Source organism: Carassius carassius, chromosome 33, assembly GCF_963082965.1.
Source record: "Carassius carassius chromosome 33, fCarCar2.1, whole genome shotgun sequence".
Lineage (NCBI taxonomy): Eukaryota > Metazoa > Chordata > Actinopteri > Cypriniformes > Cyprinidae > Carassius > Carassius carassius.
Window position 1 is genome coordinate 1,032,315 of NC_081787.1, and position 20,379 is coordinate 1,052,693.

At 40.2% G+C, this 20,379-nt stretch overlaps 2 protein-coding genes across 4 annotated transcripts in view; both read left to right on the forward strand.

Annotated features, from left to right (window-relative positions):
* The window catches only part of LOC132113464 (uncharacterized), a 109,672-nt gene that overhangs the window by 72,897 nt on the left and 16,396 nt on the right, over positions 1-20,379 (forward strand). The gene's annotated exons all lie outside the window — the stretch shown is intronic.
* LOC132113463 (uncharacterized) overlaps positions 5,953-20,379 on the forward strand; it is an 80,689-nt gene continuing 66,262 nt past the window's right edge. The window contains exon 1 of the mRNA XM_059521231.1: positions 5,953-6,072. The gene's annotated coding sequence lies outside the window, so the exon portion shown is untranslated. The remainder of the gene's footprint in view (positions 6,073-20,379) is intronic.

The following is a 20,379-nucleotide window of genomic DNA, read 5'->3' on the forward strand; positions in this document are numbered from 1 at the left end:
ATTCTGTGAAATCTCAGAAAATGAAAACTGATCAGGTGTTAAAGAGAGAACAGGTGAAAAGCAAGGAATTACAAAATTGGTTGCTTGTTCTTTAACAGATGATACAAAATAATAATTGAAAGCTTTTGCAATCTTGTCTGAGTCTGAAATAAGAGTACCCTGCAAGGAAATTTGGATATTAACATTCTTTTTATTCACATTTTCACCGGTGATAACCTTAAGAGTCTGCCATAACATCTTTGGATTAGCAGCGGATAAAGTAATCTGTTGTTTAAAATAGTTCGCCTTAGCCTTACGCAGTTCAGCAGTACATTTATTTCTAATTTATATAAAATTATTTTTAGTCTCCGGTGTTCGACTTAACCTATATATTTTAAGGAGAGAAGCCTTTTGTTTAAGGAATTGCAATGTATCAAAATTTATCCATGGTAGTTTACACTGCCTAGATCGAACCTTGCTGGTAGCGATATATTTATTTTGTATTTTCTGGAATTTAGTGTGAAATTGTGTTAAAATTTGATCCGGATTTTCCATTAACATCTCATTGCTCCAATCGGTAGCATTAAATTCCGCATTAAATTGCGGTAATTTAGAAGTTGGTATTTTTGGTACAGAATAAGGAGCATGAGTTTTTGAAGATTTTAATGTTGTCCTAACTGCATAAATTAAAAAATGATCTGAAATAACGAATCTATAACACCAGACATTACATATTTTGAAGGCTGATTTGTAAAAATAAGATCTAAGATTGAGCTACGGGTTTTACTAATTCTTGTTGGCTCCTTAATTAATTGATAAATCCGTATTTCATTGCAATGCTTTTCAAAGATTTTGATGAACCATCATTCCAATCAAGGTTAATATCACCCAGAATTACAAGCTCCTTTGTTGTAACAGATTTAATTATGTTAGAAAACTGAGATAAATAGGCACTAGTAGTAACATTCGGAGGCTTGTAAGTCACAATAATAGTAATTGCATGTTGGGGGGTAAAATGTACTACCAATTTTAAAGTTTCAGTTTCAGTCTCAACTTTTAATATTTGATGTGCATAATTCTGGTTCACATAGAAGACCACTCCACCGCCAGTTTTAATAGTACGGTCTTTAAGATACATTTTATAATTTTCTATGGAAAGGAAAGAATCAGAAATACTACCCTTACGAAAAATAACCATGGTTTTATTACAGTAAAACTGTAGTAACCCATGGTTTTTTGGCGTGTTGACTACCATTTGTATAACCACAGATTTACTACAAATACCATGGTTAAACCATGGTTAATATAGCAAAACCATGGTTAATTTGTGGTTACCATGGTTTAACTATAGTAACCATGGTTTTTTGGTTTTATTTATAGTAAAACCATGGTTAATTTTCGTAAGGATAGGAGTCAACCATGATTCTGAAATTGCCATTACATGCGCTTTCGATTGTGCAAGCATGATTTTAAATTTGTCTATTTTAGGAACAAGACTTCGAATATTTAAGTGGCAGATTTTAAAGCCTCTGGTACTACCAAGCTGATTTAAATTAATTGGGCTTTTTATTGGGTGAAATTTTTTCCTTTGTGCTTTAACTTGTGCTTGTGCTTTAACTGTTTTAACTATCGAACCAGCAAGAGATGTTTCAGAAGGCAGAATTGAAGGAGGAAGAGGAGCAAGAGTCGGAAGTGGAATTCTAACATAGGGTAAATAGTAAATAGAGTCATAGGCAAAAACATACACGGAGGTTGCAGTATAGCAGTTACAAATCTGCTGTAGTTTGCATGTGCATGCAGTCCCCATAAATGCAATATACCTAAACTCGTCAGAAAAATATTTGAGCCAGGCCCGGGATTGAGTTCAACATTTCCAATAAATAAAAGAATAAATATTAAAAGTCTTGATGTGTTTAAAATATATTTAGACTTATTTTCTTCAGAGTCATTTGATTTAACATCAGTTATCCACCGATGAAAAATAATAGTTCGAGAGGAAAAAGACAATGACTGATGAAAATATGGCCTACCAAAATTTTGACGTACAAACCCCAAGTCAGGACAATGTAGGTAGCCGATCATCTTGCACGAAGCAGTGCACGGTGCAGAGAACTCCGCCAACGGCCGGGTGGGCGGACGTTGAATGCACTCGAACAGGGCAACCGCTCCGGAAGATCGACAATCACGAACACGAGCAGGAACTCCGTCGGCACACAGTCCCACCAAGAAAGCAAGAAGCGCACAGAGGAAACCAACCAGAACGGTACGCGATGATCCAAACTTTGATGGAATTTGCATTGATGTGCGTAGAGGTATTGGGAATCTTGGAATTTTTTTGTTTGTTATAAGACGGCTATGGCAGACAGCCACGAAACATGATTGGAACCAGTAAGATATCCGTAATGCAGCAATCTTGACCAATTTCAGACCTGCAGACGTCTGAGTTGTCGCGAATTTAATGTTTGTTTGCTGTAGTAGCTTACAGTCCATTGCATCTTCGGCCATCTTCCATCCTCGAGCCCCAGGCAGCCAAACGAACATTACTTGACAGTTCAGCATGCTACTGTTGCCACACCCACCCCTCAGTTGAACTGATGACTAGGTTGTTGTCAACTTTTTTCGTTGTTGTCACAAAGAGTATAGAAGTAACTTCTATACTCTTTGTGTTGTCATGACAGTGCACTCACGTGCATACCAGACACACTGGGAAGGAACTTTTAGATGCACGCTTTCCAATTCGAAAAATGGAGAAAGTGAGGCACCACCATCATCAATTAAAAAAGAGAAGGTGTGTCCTGTTTCAAACTGTTTTTTTTTCATGCGCCTGCCTTTACTAACATGCAAGTTCACCATCCTTATTCCCCTTCTCGTTCCGTGAACCTCTGGAGTTGTGAGTTTAGACTCTTTTTTTTAAACTGTTCTTGTGGTGTTGAGCAACTACAATTCATTTTAATCCTATAATTTTATATTAAAATTTATTTAAAGTGAATAAATTGTAATGAAAAATAAAGTAAGTGGAAGTGCATCTGTCAATCTGTCATGAGCATACATCAGCAATTACACATGTTTAGGGGAATAGGGCATTATTAATATACCATGTAAGGTGGTATGTGCTAGAAATGGGTAAACCACTATCAGTGAGTCTGCCCATGGGGTGGGGGCACCGCCGCACAAGGCAGTGTCCCACATTGTCCCTCAGAAACATACCCCTTGTCCCCCCTTGGGCTTATTAGCAGGTGGTCACCCTGTCCAGTTCTCTGCCGTTCTTGTCTCAACACTGCTCTGCATGTTCCCTCCTGACTGCTTGCTCCGCTGACTGTCTACAAGCTGTCGAGCTCTAGCTGGATCTGGTTTTCCCATTTTGCTGAGTGGTGCCAGCCCAAGTTTTTTTCTGTTCATTGCCAGTTCATTCAATAAAGACAACAATCTAGCTTCTGAGTACTAAGTTATTAACCCAACAATACCGGGGTCAGTTAATTTTTTTGCAGTGGGCCGTGCAAACATATGTGTTTGGTTGTGTGGGCCGCGAGTTGAAAAAGGTTAGGAACCACTGGTCTATATGTTATATGTCCTCACTCTTCCAGGCCAGCATGTGCTACCCCTTCTAACCCTTGGCTATCTGATGTTCTTTGTGAAAATTGGTCCAAACTCAAGGCAGCAGAGAGAAAATGGCACAAATCAAAAGGTCTGTCGGACCTGAGTATGTATCAAATCTTCATATTTTCACAACGAGATCAACAGGGATTAAGACATATGTAATCTCTTCAAAACATTCAATTCACCCCTCTGTCCCCCTCCACCTCCACTTTAACAGCTGATGAATTTGCTGCATTCTTCACAGACAGAACTACAATCATCAGCAGTCAGATCTCAGCTCCACACACACAGGAACTCAAACTAACCACATCCACTGCTAAAACTGCCCCTTCTCCTTCCGTCCCCTAACTGAGACAGAAGTATCGAAACTTCTCCTCTCCAGCCATCCTATAACATGCCCTCTCGACCCAATCCCCTCACACCTTCTCCAAGCAATCACTCCTACAGTCTTACCAGCATTCACACATTTCATCAATGCATCGCTCCTCACTGGCATTTTCCCCACCGCATTCAACAGGCCCAGGTAACATTAACATTAACACTTCACTTGTAGATAGCAACATATCCTTCTGTCTCCTTCCAGTCATAGTAAATAAATAAATAAATAAATACAAAATTAAACACTTGACCAAGTTGTTTTCAACCAGGTATCGTATTTCATTCACAGAAAAACCAACTGTACATTAAGCAGTCAGGATTCAGAATTGGTTAAGATTTAACTGAGACTGCATTACTGTCAGTCACTGAAGCCTTTTGAATTGTGAAAGCTGATTCCAAATAATCAGTTCTCATTCTGCTAGATCTACGTATCTGCCTTTTTGACACTGTGAATCATCAAATCCTCCTGTCTGACCTCCCATCACTGGGCATCAAGGGGATCCCTCTTTGCTGGTTTGAATCCTATCTGATTGGTAGGTCTATCAAGGTTGCCCTGGGGAGGAAAGGTATCCAAAGCATATCAACTGGTCATTGGGGTTCCGCAGGGATCAGTTCTCGGACCCCTCCTCCTCTCCATATACAGCCATCATTCAGGCACATGGTTTCTCCTACCATTGCTATGCTGAAGACACACAGCTTTATCTTTCATTTCAACCAGACAATCCAATTGTAGCTGTGGTGATCTCACATTGCATGGCGGACATCTAATGTTGTTGTGTTGTTCAGTGTGTTCAGTGTCTGTGGTGTTTGTTCTGGTCTGGGGTTTCCAGCTTATGGTTCTGTTCGGTCTGTTAGGAGCTTTTCACATCTACATGAGACACACGTCAGGTGAGAGACATTTATGATCATCATTATGTATTTGATATGAAAATATTAACAGTGTGAAAAAGATGATAATGATGCTCTTAAGAAAGAAAGAAAGAGGAAGATCAGAAAGTGAGAATGAGAAGATTTAGAGAGGCATGAACACACAGCAGAAGATTCATGAGAGCAGCAGCAGATCTTCAGCAGATGATGTATTTCTTGACTTTCTGAACAATATTTATGTCAGGTCTGAACAGTCTAGTCATGAAATCACTAATTAAACTCATTTAGATGCAGAATTACAGACCTGTGATGAACTAATTAAACTAGATTGACTACAGTGTAAGTTATGAAGGATTTTTTTTTAATTATTATTTGTTGTACATTTGTTTTTGCATCAGTTTTATTCATTTGTCTTTATGCTTTAATAAGCTAGCAGCTCCAAACCCTTTTGTCCATTTATGATAAAACTTTTCTGACAGATTGTGAAGTCATTCTGTGAGTTTATTTTCCATATCTGAATGCATTTCACATTTCTGCTCTTGCTATTTTACCGTTTCTCGTTTGGTTTCGATTGATTTCGCTTTATTCACAGTTTAAGTCCAGATGTTTTATCCATTCAAAACTGTTCCTCCTGATCCGTGTCTCAGTTTTGCAGTGTTTTGCTGTTTATGGTTTGTAGTATCAATCTTCTGCTTCAGAGTTTTTATTTATTTTTTATTTTTTTATTTTTTTTATTTTATTGTATTATATTTCTCTTAGTAATATATCTAGCCAATTCTTGATAAACAAGCTATTGTTTCAGAAATGTGAATAGAGACAGTGTTATAAGTTATTAAGATGAATGTGATCTTGACATGGTTTTCACTGGGTTTCACTGATTTTACAGTTTATTGCCACAGACTCATGTGTGGATCTGAATCTCTGTCATTCAGAAAGAAGCTCTGTGCACTCTTTGGAAATGTAGTAGTGATTAGTGAGTAGTGATTCAGCTTGTTATATCTTTTTTCCTTGTTTCAGTCTTTTTTGTGTGCATTTAAGAAGCAACCTTCTCTGAAAAGCTTCCTGTTCTTTTTTTGTTAAAGCAGTGTAGTTTCCTGGTGTGTCAGTAGAGCTGCTGTCTGTCTGTCAGTGAAGACGCTGTGTGAGACTCGATCTGACACTCTTCTGCTGGGATTGAGCTCTTCTGGAAACTGGACTTTAGAGAAATGATGCTGATCTTTGGACTGATGCTGGTGCTGCAAACTGCTGCATGTGAGTCACTTTCACATCAAACTCATCTGATCATGCTGAATCAATCAGATCAATCTCTGATGAATGATAGGCTGCGATGCGAGCAGCTACCATAGGATCATTTGGTTGGAATGAGAAGTAAAGTTGTGTGTCATCAGCATAGCAGTGATAGGAAATGCTTCTGAATTTCAGATCCTAATGACATCATGTAAATGGAGAAGAGAAGTGGTCCCAGTACTGAGCCTTGAGGAACCCCAGTAGCAGTAAGTTGTGACTTAGAAACTTCAACCCTCCAAGTCACCCTGGAGAATCTATCTGAGAGGTAGGACTTAAAACCATAGGAGTGCGGTTCCGGAGATGCCCATCTTTCTGAGGGTGGACAGTAGAATTTGGTGATTAACTGTGTCAAAAGCAGCAGACCGATCCAGGAAGAAGAGTACTAAGGATTTTGAAGCTGCTCTCGCCAGTTGAAGGGCTTCAGTAACCCAGAGCAGGGTTGTCTCAGTTTAGTGGCCACTTTTGAAGCAAGATTGGTTCCTGTCCAGGAGGTCATTGTGTAAAAGAAACAGAGATTTGGTTGAACACAATTAGATAGGGGCGATGGAGAGATCAAATTTCACCAATCTGATTGCTCACTAAAAAACACAGAACATGTTTTTTATGACATTTTAAGACTTATTTACATATACAAAGCGGTTATATTTAAGTGAGTGAGTCTTCCCATTTATGCCATATATTGTTCATTCAGACTGATTTGCAAACGTGGAAAAATTGCATGAACAAATTACAGCTGAACATAACTAGTCATGTCCAATCAAATCGCGATGGAGGCATTGCCTCCTCTTATATAACATTTCCTCATTTATTATCAGTTACCCGCAGTAAAGTCACAGCAGCTGTGGTGTCTCTGTTAATGGGCCTCCGCTGTAACTTCACCTGAAAAACGAGTGATTTATACACTTTTTAATGTCATACTTTGTAATATGGCCGTTGTTTTAATTTTGTACTACAAATTTTTTTCTCATCCAATATTTTAAGTAGACAATGCCTCCCTTGCCTTGGAGGAAACACCCCTAGGTTAGACGTAGGTCTGATGTCCAGATATCGGATATGTATCCGATTAAAATCCACATTTGGAAATAGCTCAGATCGGATTCGAAAACAATCAGATTTTTTTGTGCCAGTGTAAAAGCAGCCATAGCTGTTTTCAACACAGGACAGAAAACTGTGCTCATTAAACAGTTTACCTGAATGATTATTAATGGATAAGTAATTTGTGTAATTTGTGTCTCATTTTTAATTCATGAGAAGAAATATACTAGTCTAAAAGGTCCTGTAGTAAATCTTTAAAACCTGTTTAACACTGACTAGAGATAATCAGAATCAGAATGAGCTTTATTGCCAGGTATGTTAATAAATACGAGGAATTTGTTTTTGTGACAGAAGCTCTGCAGTGCAACAGAATGATAGCGACAGAACAAAAAACACATAATAAAAGAATAAAAAATACAAAAAATACAAATAAGTAGGTAAGGAATGACAACATACAAAATGTATGGCAGATGTATTACAAAAAGCTATGAATGTAAAGGTATGTTATGTGCAAAATTTAAGTGTTCACTAAGTATGTGTGTTACATAATTAAGTGTATGTGTATATAAATATAAATAGTGTAGTGTGTTCCACAGTTATTATCAAGTGTTCATTAGATGGATTGCCTGAGGCAATAAACTGTTCCTGTGTCTGTTCGTTCTGGTGCTCAGTGATCTGTAGCGTCGACCAGATGGCAACAGTTCAAATAGGGAGTGTGCTGGATGTGAGGGGTCCAGAGTGATTTTGCCAGCCCTTTTGCTCACTCTGTATAAGTACAGTTCTTGAATGGAAGGGAGGGTACCGATGATTCGCTCAGCAATCCAGACTACCCTCTGTAGTCTTCTGGGGTCAGATTTTGAAGCTTAGCTGAACCAGACAGTTAGTGAAGTGCAGAGGATGGATTCAATGATGGTGGAGTAAAACTGTTTCAGCAGCTCCTGTGGCAGGTTAAATTTCCGCAGCTGGCAAAGGAAGTACAACCTCTGCTGGGCCTTTTTCACAATGGAGTCAATGAGAATGTCCCACTTCAGGTCCTGAGAGATAGTGGTGCCCAGGAACCTGAATGACTCCACTGCAGTCAAAGTTCTGTTTATGATGGTGAGTGGGGAGAGAGCAGGGGGTTTCTTCTGAAGTCCACTATCATCTCCACTGTTTTGAGCGTGTTAAGCTCCAGGTTGTTGAGAGTGCCCCAGACAGCCAGCTCTTTAACCTCCTGACTGTAAGCTGACTTGTCCCTGTCCTGAATGAGGTCGGTGTCGTCTGCAAACTTTAAGAGCTTGACAGATGCATCCTTAGACATGTAATCGTTAGTGTACAGGGAGAAGAGCAGTGGGGAGAGAACGCAGCCCTGGGGAGCTCCGGTGCTGATTGTACGGATGCTGGATGTGTATTTTCCCAGCCTCACTAGCTACTGCCTGTCTGGCAGAAAGCTGTTGATACACTGTGCACGGAAAGCTGAGTTAGTTTGGGCAGGAGGAGATTCTCCACAACGTTCTCCACAGTGCTGGGGGATGGTGTCTTGTAGTTGGTGATTTCTTTCAGACTTTTCCACACTGATGCTGAGTCGTTGGAGGTGAACTGAGTTCTTATTTTTTCAGAATAATTCCTCTTTGCCACTTTGATGTTTAATGATCTCTTGAAACTCAGAATAAAAGTCAGAATAAACACAGAGCTACAATAACATTTTAATTCAGTCAAATTCAAAACAAATTAAGTAAACCTTAAGTGAAGCACAAGTAAAATACTTAAAACATTATACCTTCACCCACATCCCACATAGCAAATGTCTTCTTGCCCAGATCCGGGCCACACAATGACTTTTCCCTTGGCCCAAGTACCGCAAAGAATGACAGCCCTGAAGTGGCCCAGAACTGGATTAAAGACTTGGGCCACACATGAGCCATAACCGGCCCGAATCTCAGCCAGTTAATCAGCCTTAGGTGGCCCTGAACTGGGCTAAAACAGGTTTTATTATTGGTGCCAATTCTCAGCCTTAAGTAAACCAGAATCCCCAAATCTGAGCCACACCTGAGCCTTATATAGCCCAGACCCAACCCAGACAGCAAGCAGTGTCGGCCCAGATCTGGCCCGAATGGATTTCACATGGGCCAGATATGGGCCAACACTATATTGCTGTCTGGGAATATTAATATTTCATATTATTACCTTGTATACTACTATGATCCCAATTATTCATTTTGTGACATGATTTAATGTAGACACAAACTATGCCAATAAAGTACATTAAACTGAATAGAAAATCAGACTTAAAACCCACACATCATGTAACTGTGCATTTAAAAAACATATTGCATTGGTTTTGCTATTTATTTTTATAAAGTTGTTCTTTAATATCAACCAATATAGAGTGAGTGTATAAAGTATACAGTCTATAAGAGAAATGTAACAGATAGACACATGTAACTTAATCATAATAATTTATTACAGATGTGTCAAAGAGCAGTACCACAGTAGTCCAAATGATGATGCATTGCAGTTGCATTCCACTCTGGCAGAATATAATAGTAGTGTGAGGAGCAGGGCATAATTTAAGTTGTCAAACGCTGAAAAAACTATCCCGATCCACTCCCTCAAGGTGCGCTTTTCTCATTCAAAACATGCATCATAGGAAAAAACGGCATGTCGCAATCTCTGACGAAACTGGCGAGAGCCAATAAGTGTTCGATATCGCTGCCGTAAAACTTGTTGTAAAACTTCTTAACTGCACATTTTTAAATAGTTACTATAGCTACAGATGTGATACATATCGCCAATGAATGCGGTTTGAATTTGGATCTGTTCCTCACCCCAAGCATCACATGGATACAGGATTTAAATAAAAATAAAATACTTTTATGATCATTTTATTTAATGCTTGTGCATGACAGCATACTTATAAAAATGACGTGCCCCCACTCTCTATTATAGATCAGTGTGTGTCCCATACTAAACCAAAGAAATATAACATGATAACGGTTAACTCTCTTTCGCTTTCTTTTCATGTAAGGATTCTAAGATTATTTGTACCAAGAATGATAATATAAAATGTAATAAAATTATAATTAAGTGCAGTTTAATGCACTTGACTGATTTGCTTAATTTTGAAATTATAATGTTTTATTCTGTTTTGACTTGCTATTTCAAAGAATAGTTTAATAGTATAATATTTTAACAACACTACACTTCATTAAAATGTATGTGATCATTTAACCATTATAATGCAATATTGTATTTATCTTGTTTATCATGGGTCACATAATATGCTGCCAGATCTTAGCCTGATTTGGGCCACATGTCACCTGACTCATCTGGGCCACACTCCTCCCACCAACAATCGGCCCTCATATTGTTTGCCAGATCCCCGCCGTGCCGTCATTGCCACACATGGCCCAGCTCTGAAGTAAGCAATGAAGTACAAATCAGAGCATAATGTTTCCTATGCACAAGCAGTAAAGAAGGTTCAAAATGAACAAGGAAATAGAAGTTGTGAGATACCTCAGGCAAATGAAACTCCAAACAAGGGTACAGAAAGGTATAAAACAAATGTTGATGCAAGTATGCTTATGATTAGCAAAGTAAGTTTCATTGCATTTATTGCTGAAGTCATCAACTGTACAGCACAAACAAACAAACGAACAGAGAAATTGAAAATCATCATATCTGCAGCAGCTCGTCAGCTGGGAATAACAGAAGTAACAGTTGAGAAAATTCAATATCTATTAGGACAAGCTGAGAATAATGCAAGCTCTCAGGAAACCCCAGATAGACAAAGACTTAATATATGACATTTAAGATAGTACAATGGAATGCTAGGAGTCTGACTGCGAATGGGCAAGAATTTAAGAAAGTTGTACATGAAATGAAAGACCTTCCTGATTTAATATGCATTCAGGAGACATGGCTTAAATCGCACTTAGACTTCGTTATTCCAGGGTACTTATCTATTAGGAAAGACAGATCAAGAACAACAGGTGGAGGGTGTGCTATATTTATTAAAAATGGGGTGGCATATAGGGAAGTAAAGGTAGAAACACAATATGAATGTATTAAGGTGGAATTGTGGACATCATTAGGAAAAGTAACAGTAATAAACTATTATAACCCATGTGAACAAATAGCTTTAGTGGAACTGAATAACATCTGGAGTAAAGAAGAAGGGATAGGGATATGGTGGGGGGATTTTAATGCGCATAGTGTGGTATGGGAAAGTTTAAGCTCAGATAAAAATGGCACAGTGGTAGAAGAATATATGGAAGATAATCTGTTGGTTTGTTTAAATGATGGAAGTGGGACAAGGTTTGACATCAGGAAACAAATAAAATCATGCGTAGATTTAACAATGGTTTCAGCATCAATAGCAGTAAAATGTCAATGGGAGGTGTTAGAGAAGACATCAATCGGGAGTGACCACTTCCCAATAATTTGCACGGTGGGTTTGGAAATGCAAAGGAGTATGATGATAAAACAATATAGATGGAAATTTGAGAAAGCGCACTGGGAAAAGTATAATAGAATATGTGAGTCAGAATTAAGGAGCTATAGTACAGAGGATGATATTGTCAGGATACGATGGACTCAGAGATCGAGGTGATGTTAAATAACACAACTTTATTGAATTTTAGGATAGCAAGTGTAAGGGATTCGGGGAAAAAACCCGGAGCAACAAAACATAGGCATTCGGGATCCACAGCGGGTAATTTTTCACTCAACGGGTTAGGGACTCAAATTATCTTTCAGAATAGTTCAACAAAGGGTATCAGAATCCACCACGGGTGAGTATTCCTCTTCAGATCAGTGAATGTGAATTGTCTTTTCCAGACGAGAGGATTTAAGTGAACATAAGATGCGGGATCCACAACAGGGTAATGCACATTCTTGAAATCATGTATTCCGTGAATCCAATCCCAGAATGATAACACTGGCCTTATTTCTTACAGGATAAGGTGAGGGTTCAGCGGGAGAAACCGAGGTATCAATGAGCCTTGGATGAGTGCTGGAAGCTAGGACATCGGTGATCAACAGCAGCTCTTCTGAGGATTACAGACAGAGTCAGAGGTTAGTGATACACAGGTGAGTATTTTCAGTGAACAGAGTATTCAACAGGTTTTCTCTAATAGACAGAGACAGAGGAAATAAGGTCAGTTCCTGTTGGAGGCTTGACGCTAGACTGCAGTGAGTGTGAGTGTTTTATGGAGCTGGTTGATGAGGTTACTGATTGTGAACAGGTGTGGGTGATTAGAATTCTGGGGAGATTGAACATTGTGTGGATCGTGATGCAGAGTCTGCTGATTGGTTTCTGACATTACCCCCCCTCTAGAGTCCGCGTCAGCGGACCTCAGACCTCGATGTCTTGGAGGTCTGCCTCTGGGTCGAGGTGCCGGTTTGTCAGGATGCTGAGCATGGAATTCGAGAAGCAAAGTAGGATCGAGGATATCCTTTCGAGGTATCCAACATCTCTCTTCCGGTCCATATCCCTCCCAGTCGATCAAATACTCCAATTGACCATTTTGACGTCGAGAGTCCATCACTTCTTTAACCGTATAGATGGGATCCGGTTCTATAGGTGGAATAGGAGGATCGTCTCCGGGAGCCAATTCTGCTGGGGAGCCAGGTACAGGTGGGTAATGAGGTTTGAGAAGGGAAACATGGAAGGTAGGGTGGATCCGATACTGAGCGGGGAGTTGAAGCTGATATGTGACCGGATTGATCTGCTTGACAATGGGGAACGGTCCGATGTATTTTGGGCTAAGTTTACGGCAGGGTTGTCGAGTCGCATATCTTTGGTAGAAAGCCATACCAATTGTCCAGGTTGGTAAACGGGAGTTTGGCGTCGATGAGCATCTGCAAAATGTTGTTGACGATTAACTGCTTGTTGTAGGTGCTGATGGGCTTGATTCCAAACATTTTCACTCTCCCTAAACCATTCATTGAGTGCAGGTACTTCAGATGGTTCCCCAGACCATGGGAACAAAGGAGGTTGATAGCCCAGTACACATTGGAAAGGTGTGAGTTGAGTGGATGACTGTCTGAGAGAGTTTTGTGCGTACTCTGCCCAAATCAAGTAGTGACTCCAGATGTGTTGATTGGAGTGGCAGAATGTATGCAAAAACCGGCTTACATCCTGGATCTTCCTTTCAGTTTGTCCATTAGTTTGTGGATGATAACCAGATGAGAGGCTTACCGTCACATTCATTAGGTTGAAGAATGCTCTCCAAACCCGAGAGATAAATTGGGGACCTCTATCGGACACAATGTCTTCTGGTATTCCAAAGTTTCGGAAGACGTGTTCTATTAATAACTGTGCCGTGACAAAGGCCGTAGGAAGATTCTTGAGTGGGATTAATTTGCAAGCCTTTGAGAACCGGTCGATGGCAACGAGGATACAGGTATTCCCGGCTGAGTTTGGGAGATCGGTGACAAAGTCAACCCCGATATGGGACCAGGGTCGATTTGGAACAGGGAGTGGGACCAGTTTACCGGCTGGAAGGTTTCTTGGGACTTTGGACATGGCACATGGAATACATCCCTGGATAAAAGTTGTGATATCTTGTTGCATGTTTGGCCACCAATACCGGAGTTGGAGCGTGGAGCATGTCTTGTGTACCCCTGGATGCCCTGTGCCAACTGATGAATGGGCCGAAGAAATTAAGGAATTGCGGAATTCTTGAGGCACATAAATCTTTCCTGGAGGGCATTCTGGAGGTCCAGGATGCTGTTGAGATAGCTCAAGTAACTGTTCATTGATGTCCCATTGGATGGGGTTGACGAATATCTGTTCTGGTAGAATGGTCTCTGGTTCTGCGATCGGAACTTCAGGGGCATGGATACGAGAAAGAGCATCTGCTCTGATATTCTTGGAGCCCGGACGATAAGAAATTCTAAAATGGATACGAGTGAAGAATAATGCCCATCTGGCTTGCCGTGGATTAAGTCGTTTTGCTTCTTTTAGGTACTGGAGGTTCTTATGGTCAGTGAAGACTATGAACGGGTGCTTAGCTCCTTCCAACCAGTGCCTTCACTCTTCCAAGGCAAGTTTCACTGCCAAGAGTTCGCGATTACCTATGTCGTAGTTGCTTTCAGCAGTGGACAACTTCTTTGAAAAGAAGGCACAAGGTAAGGGCTTGGAGGAGCTCTCAGAGTATTGAGATAAGACAGCTCCTACACCTGAGGTAGAGGCATCGATTTCAACGATAAACGCCTTTTCAGGGTCTGGGTGCTTAAGCAGGGGAGCAGTGGTGAATGCAGTCTTGAGTGAGTGAAAGGTACGGTCAGCCTCTGGGGTCCATAGAAGGGTCTTGGGCTTACCTTTAAGCAAAGAGGTTAAAGGAGCTGTTAACATGCTGTAACGGTGAATGAATCTTCGGTAGAAATTAGCGAAGCCGAGAAATTTCTGGAGCTCTTTTATCGAAGTTGGAGTGGGCCAGGACATGATGGCATCAGTCTTCCTATTATCCATTTCCACACCTCTTTCACTAATTTGGTAGCCCAAGAATTCAACCTGAGATTGATGGAAAGTGCACTTTTCAGCCTTTAAAAACAGATTGAATTCACGGAGTCTTTGGAGTATTGAGGAGACATGATGTTGATGTTCTACTGGATTTTTGGAGAAAACTAAGATATCATCAATATACACCAACATAAAGTGCCCCAGGAAGTCTCGGAATACCTCGTCCATGAAGCTCTGGAAGACCGAAGGAGCGTTTACAAGGCCATAAGGCATGGCGAGGTATTCATAGTGTCCTGCAGGAGTGATGAATGCCGTCTTCCACTCATCCCCTTCTCGAATCCTAACTTGATTATAGGCACTTCGGAGATCCAGCTTGGTGAAAATTTTGGCTTCTCTGAGTTGCTCCAGGGCTGAGGGAATGAGTGGTAATGGATAACTGAACTTTGTGGTGATCTTATTTAAAGCTCTGTAATCAATACAGGGTCTTAGACCTCCATCCTTCTTGGATACGAAGAAGAAGCTAGCCGCTGCGGGGGAAGTGGCCTTCTTGCTCAGGAATTGACAGGGAATAGATGCGACCCTTTGGGACAGATTCTCCGGGAATCAGATTAATTGCGCAATCCCAGGGTCGATGTGGGGGTAACTTGGAGGCCGCAACTGGATTGAAAACGTCGGAGAACGAGGAGTAACAGTGGGGAAAAGTGACAGATACATTTTCTGTGGGACTTTCAATAGAAGTGGAACTCAAACTAATGATTTTTGGTGATTGGGAGTTGGCCTGAACGGAGTGAGGTTTTTCTGAAAGGAGACACTGACAGCCCCATCTATTGATTTTGCCAGTCTGCCAGTTGATATCAGGTTGATGACGGATTAACCATGGCCATCCTAAAATAACCTCAATCTGACTGTTTTCCAGGATCAATGGTTCGAAACTTTCTTGGTGAGTGTTATCAGTGTACAAAGTGATAGGTGGTGTCTGAGTGGTAACGTACCCCTGGTTGATAAATTCGCCAGTTACAGCGTGGATGGAGTATGGTTTTGGAGTGTTGATCCTCTGGAGTTTGAGTCTCTTACAGAGCTTCCCTGATACGAAGTTCCCCGCTGACCCGGAATCAATGATGGCAGCTGCGGAGACTTGGAGATTGTGGAATTTCAGAATTACTGGAATAGTGAGAGGAGTTGAAACTGAAATTAAAGTTTGCACTGAACTCACCATCAGTCGAGGCGGACGAGTAGGACATGCTTTGAGAAAGTGACCTGCTGTCCCGCAGTACAGACATAACTTCAGTTCTCTTCTTCTGGTACGTTCAGCCAGGGAGATTCTATGAGCATTGACCTGCATCTTTTCGGGTGAACTCTCAGAAGTGGAGTCAGATGGAGGTCGATTGAAATGTGTATTGGGTAATCGGGAATCGTGATAACAACTCTGTGATCTTTGATGAATGCACAGGGTTTGTTGTATGAATTTTTCTAGCCCTAGATTATCATCATAAATGGCGAGTTGTAGGCGGAGAGCAGGATTTAAACCTCGACGAAACACAGAGATGAGGGCCCTTTCATTCCAACCACTTGCAGAGGCTAGTGTCCGGAATTCGATGGAATATTCTGAAACAGATTTGTTATCCTGGCGGAGCTGCAACAATTTGTCACTAATGGAGGAATCACTGATGGGTTGTCCAAACACCTCCTTGAAATGATTGACAAAACTCTGCAATGATGTAGTAACTTCTGTTTGTTGCATCCACAGTGACTCTGCCCATCTTAATGCTGATCCAGATAGATGTTGAATTATGAACGAGATCTTTGATCGATCAGTGGAGTACGTCTGAGCTTGTATTTCAAGAGCAAGTGAACACTGCAACAGGAATCCATTGCAGTCCTCCGCCCGGCCGGAGAATGGCGCTAGTCGGGAGGCGGAGTTAGCCAAGCACACCAGCGTGGGAGCAGTGTTTGCGGAAGTACCGGGAGCTGATGTTGCTGAAGCGGTAGCATTGCTTGCAGATTGTATGGGAATAGCGGCGGGTGTTGGCTGTGTTATATCCATACCATCGATTTGGAGTTTAGTAGGTCAAGCCTTCTGTCAGGATACGATGGACTCAGAGATTGAGGTGATGTTAAATAACACAACTTTATTGAATTTTAGGATAGCAGGTGTAAGGGATTCGGGGAAAAAACCCGGAGCAACAAAACATAGGCATTCGGGATCCACAGCGGGTAATTTTTCACTCAACGGGTTAGGGACTCAAATTATCTTTCAGAATAGTTCAACAAAGGGTATCAGAATCCACCACAGGTGAGTATTCCTCTTCAGATCAGTGAATGTGAATTGTCTTTTCCAGACGAGAGGATTTAAGTGAACATAAGATGCGGGATCCACAACAGGGTAATGCACATTCTTGAAATCATGTATTCCGTGAATCCAATCCCAGAATGATAACACTGGCCTTATTTCTTACAGGATAAGGTGAGGGTTCAGCGGGAGAAACCGAGGTATCAATGAGCCTTGGATGAGTGCTGGAAGCTAGGACATCGGTGATCAACAGCAGCTCTTCTGAGGATTACAGACAGAGTCAGAGGTTAGTGATACACAGGTGAGTATTTTCAGTGAACAGAGTATTCAACAGGTTTTCTCTAATAGACAGAGACAGAGGAAATACGGTCAGTTCCTGTTGGAGGCTTGACGCTAGACTGCAGTGAGTGTGAGTGTTTTATGGAGCTGGTTGATGAGGTTACTGATTGTGAACAGGTGTGGGTGATTCGAATTCTGGGGAGATTGAACGTTGTGTGGATCGTGATGCAGAGTCTGCTGATTGGTTTCTGACAGATATTGATAAGGGTACAAAAAAGTTAAGTTTGATTTTAATCAAAGCAGCAGAAGGAAGTATACCTAAGGTTGAAGGAAATGGGAAGAAAAAATCTGTTCCATGGTGGAACGAGGAATGTAGTAAATCAATTAAAAACAGAAATAAAGCATTTAAAGTGCTGAAAAGGACACTGACACCAGAAGCAGTAATAGAATATCAAAGGGAAAGAGCAAAGGCAAGGAAAACAATTAAACAGGTAAAAAAGAAAACTGGAGAGATTATTGTAGTTCTATAGGGAAGGAAACTGAATTAGGAGAGGTATGGAATATGTTAAAGAAAATGATTGGAATATATAGAACCAGAAATATGCCAGTACTTTCAGGAGAAGGAAGGACAGCTGTTACAGAAAAGGATAAGGCAGAATTATTAGTCAAAACCTTTCAGAAAGCGCATAGTAAAGAAAATCTTGATGAGAGTTACAGAATAAAAAGACAGGAAATTTTAAATCAACATCAGGACATATATAATAAACGACCTGATGGCGAAGGAGCATTGGATACTGATTTTAAAATATGGGAACTTAAATGAGTAGTACACAAAATAAAACAATCAGCACCTGGACAAGATGGAATTTATTATATTATGATTAAATATGCAAATGATAAAATACTTAAAGTATTATTGGATTTATATAATAAGATATGGGTAGAAGGAAGAGTGCCGAAGTCATGGAAACATGCAATAATAATTCCTATAGCTAAACCAGGTAAAGATGCATCGATAGCAGGGAATTACAGGCCAATTGCACTTACATCAAATCTATGTAAATTAATGGAAAAAATGATTGTAAATAGATTAAATTATATACTTCAGAGTAAGGGAGTATTGGCACCTAATCAATATGGTTTTAGGAAAGGTCGATCAACATTAGATGCTTTGGTAAAGTTGGAAACGGATATAAAAAAAAGCTATAGCAGTTAAAGAGGGATTAGTGGCAGTTTACTTTGATGTGGAAAAGGCATATGACATGTTATGGAAAGAGGGGTTACTTATTAAAATTAAGAGAATTGGAATAGAAGGAAGAATGTTAAATTGGGTTTTAAGTTTTTTATTTGACAGAACAATACAAGTTCAAGTCGGTGGTGAAGTATCTCAGATCAAAAGTGTGGAAAATGGAACACCTCAGGGAAGTGTAATTAGTCCTATATTATTTAATATTATGATAAATGATATTTTTGGAAATGTGGCACCAGGAATTAGCACTGGATTATATGCAGAAGATGGAATCGTGTGGAAAAGAGGAAGGAATATATCTTTTAATACAGATAAAATTCAGGAAGCCATAGAAATAGTTGAAAAGTGGTCAGTCGAATGGGGATTCAAATTTTCAATATCTAAAACATGTTATCAGATATTTACTAGGAAGAAAATTAAAGGGGAGAAAAGGTTAAAATTATATGGGGCTTCTTTAGAGAAGGTGTCAAAATTTAATTATCTAGGATTGTGGTTTGATGATAAATTAACCTGGAAGGATCAAATAGATTATATATTAAAGAAATGTGCTAAAGTTTTAAACCTAATGAGGGCAGTAGCAGGACAAGACTGGGGGGCTGACAAACAGTCATTAAAGGGCATTTATGTTGGTCTTATGCGATCAACACTAGATTATGGATGCATCGTTTATGAGTCAGCATCATCAACGTTGCTAAAGAAACTAGATGTCATGCAAGCTAAGGCATTAAGACTTATTATAGGAGCAGTTAAAACCATGCCAATTGCAGTATTGCAAGTAGAAACATCACAAATGCCATTATATATAAGAAGACAGAAATTAGCTATGGCATACTGGATAAATCTTGAGGGACAAAGGGATAATCATCCTATAAGGGAAGTCCTGAATGACTGCTGGGAAATTTTAAATGTAACCGGTAAAGGATTTGCTTGGAAAATAAAGGGGTGGGTTAATGAAAGTGGTTTACAATTGATCTCATTTGCTCCAGTAGTGATAATGTTCCCAATTCCACCTTGGTTAATAGCACAACCTGAAATAGATACACAATTACACGAGAATAGAAGGGAAATGAGTGAAGCTGTTAGTTTAATTACATATGTAAGTGAATATATCAAAAACACACATTATTTATTTCTTCAAATATACACAGACGGATCAAAGAATGTAGATAATGGCAGGACAGGAGCTGCCTTCTATGTTACAGAGTTTGAGGTGAAAAAGGCTGGAAGAATAACAAATGGTACATCAATATATACCGGTGAGATGATAGCGATTTTAATGGCACTTGAGTGGGTCTATGAAGTTAGACCTGATAAAGTAATAATATGTACTGATTCAATAGCTGTTCTTAACAGTCTACAATCCTTCAAAACAAATAGAACTGACATTTTAATAGAAATCATGATCAGGTTGTACAGTTTAAAACAAATGAGAATTATAATTCGATTTATGTGGGTACCAGCACACGTGGGAATTCAAGGGAATGAGGAAGCAGACAAAGTAGCAAAAGAATCATTAAAAATGGAAGAACCAAATATATGTCGGGTCTCGGTGCTAATCATCTGTCTTTTTGGTGTGGGTGTGTGTGTGTTGGGATGGTTTGACAGCTCACCGCGTCTGCCTGTTTGTGTTTTCCCCGCCTCCCTTGTTTCCCCGTTGTTAACCTTAATTGCTCGCCACCTGTTCTCTATGTCCTTCTAATTTTTCCCTTTTATTATTCCCTGTGTTTCTCTGTCTATTGTCAGACTGTTGTTATTCATACCAATAGCTCCGATCATCTAGCAGCTCTTTGAACTCACCTTGTCGTGTCTTGTCCTCAGGCTCCAGTGTGTTTAGTTGATTCCTCTGCCCTTGTTCTTACAAGCCTTGAGCTCCTAGTAGCTTCCAGCTGTTCATCCCTCCGGTCCGGCAGTTATACGTACTTCTGTGAAACGTGACTCATCTGCTACTCATCCTGTCACTGCGAGTGAAAC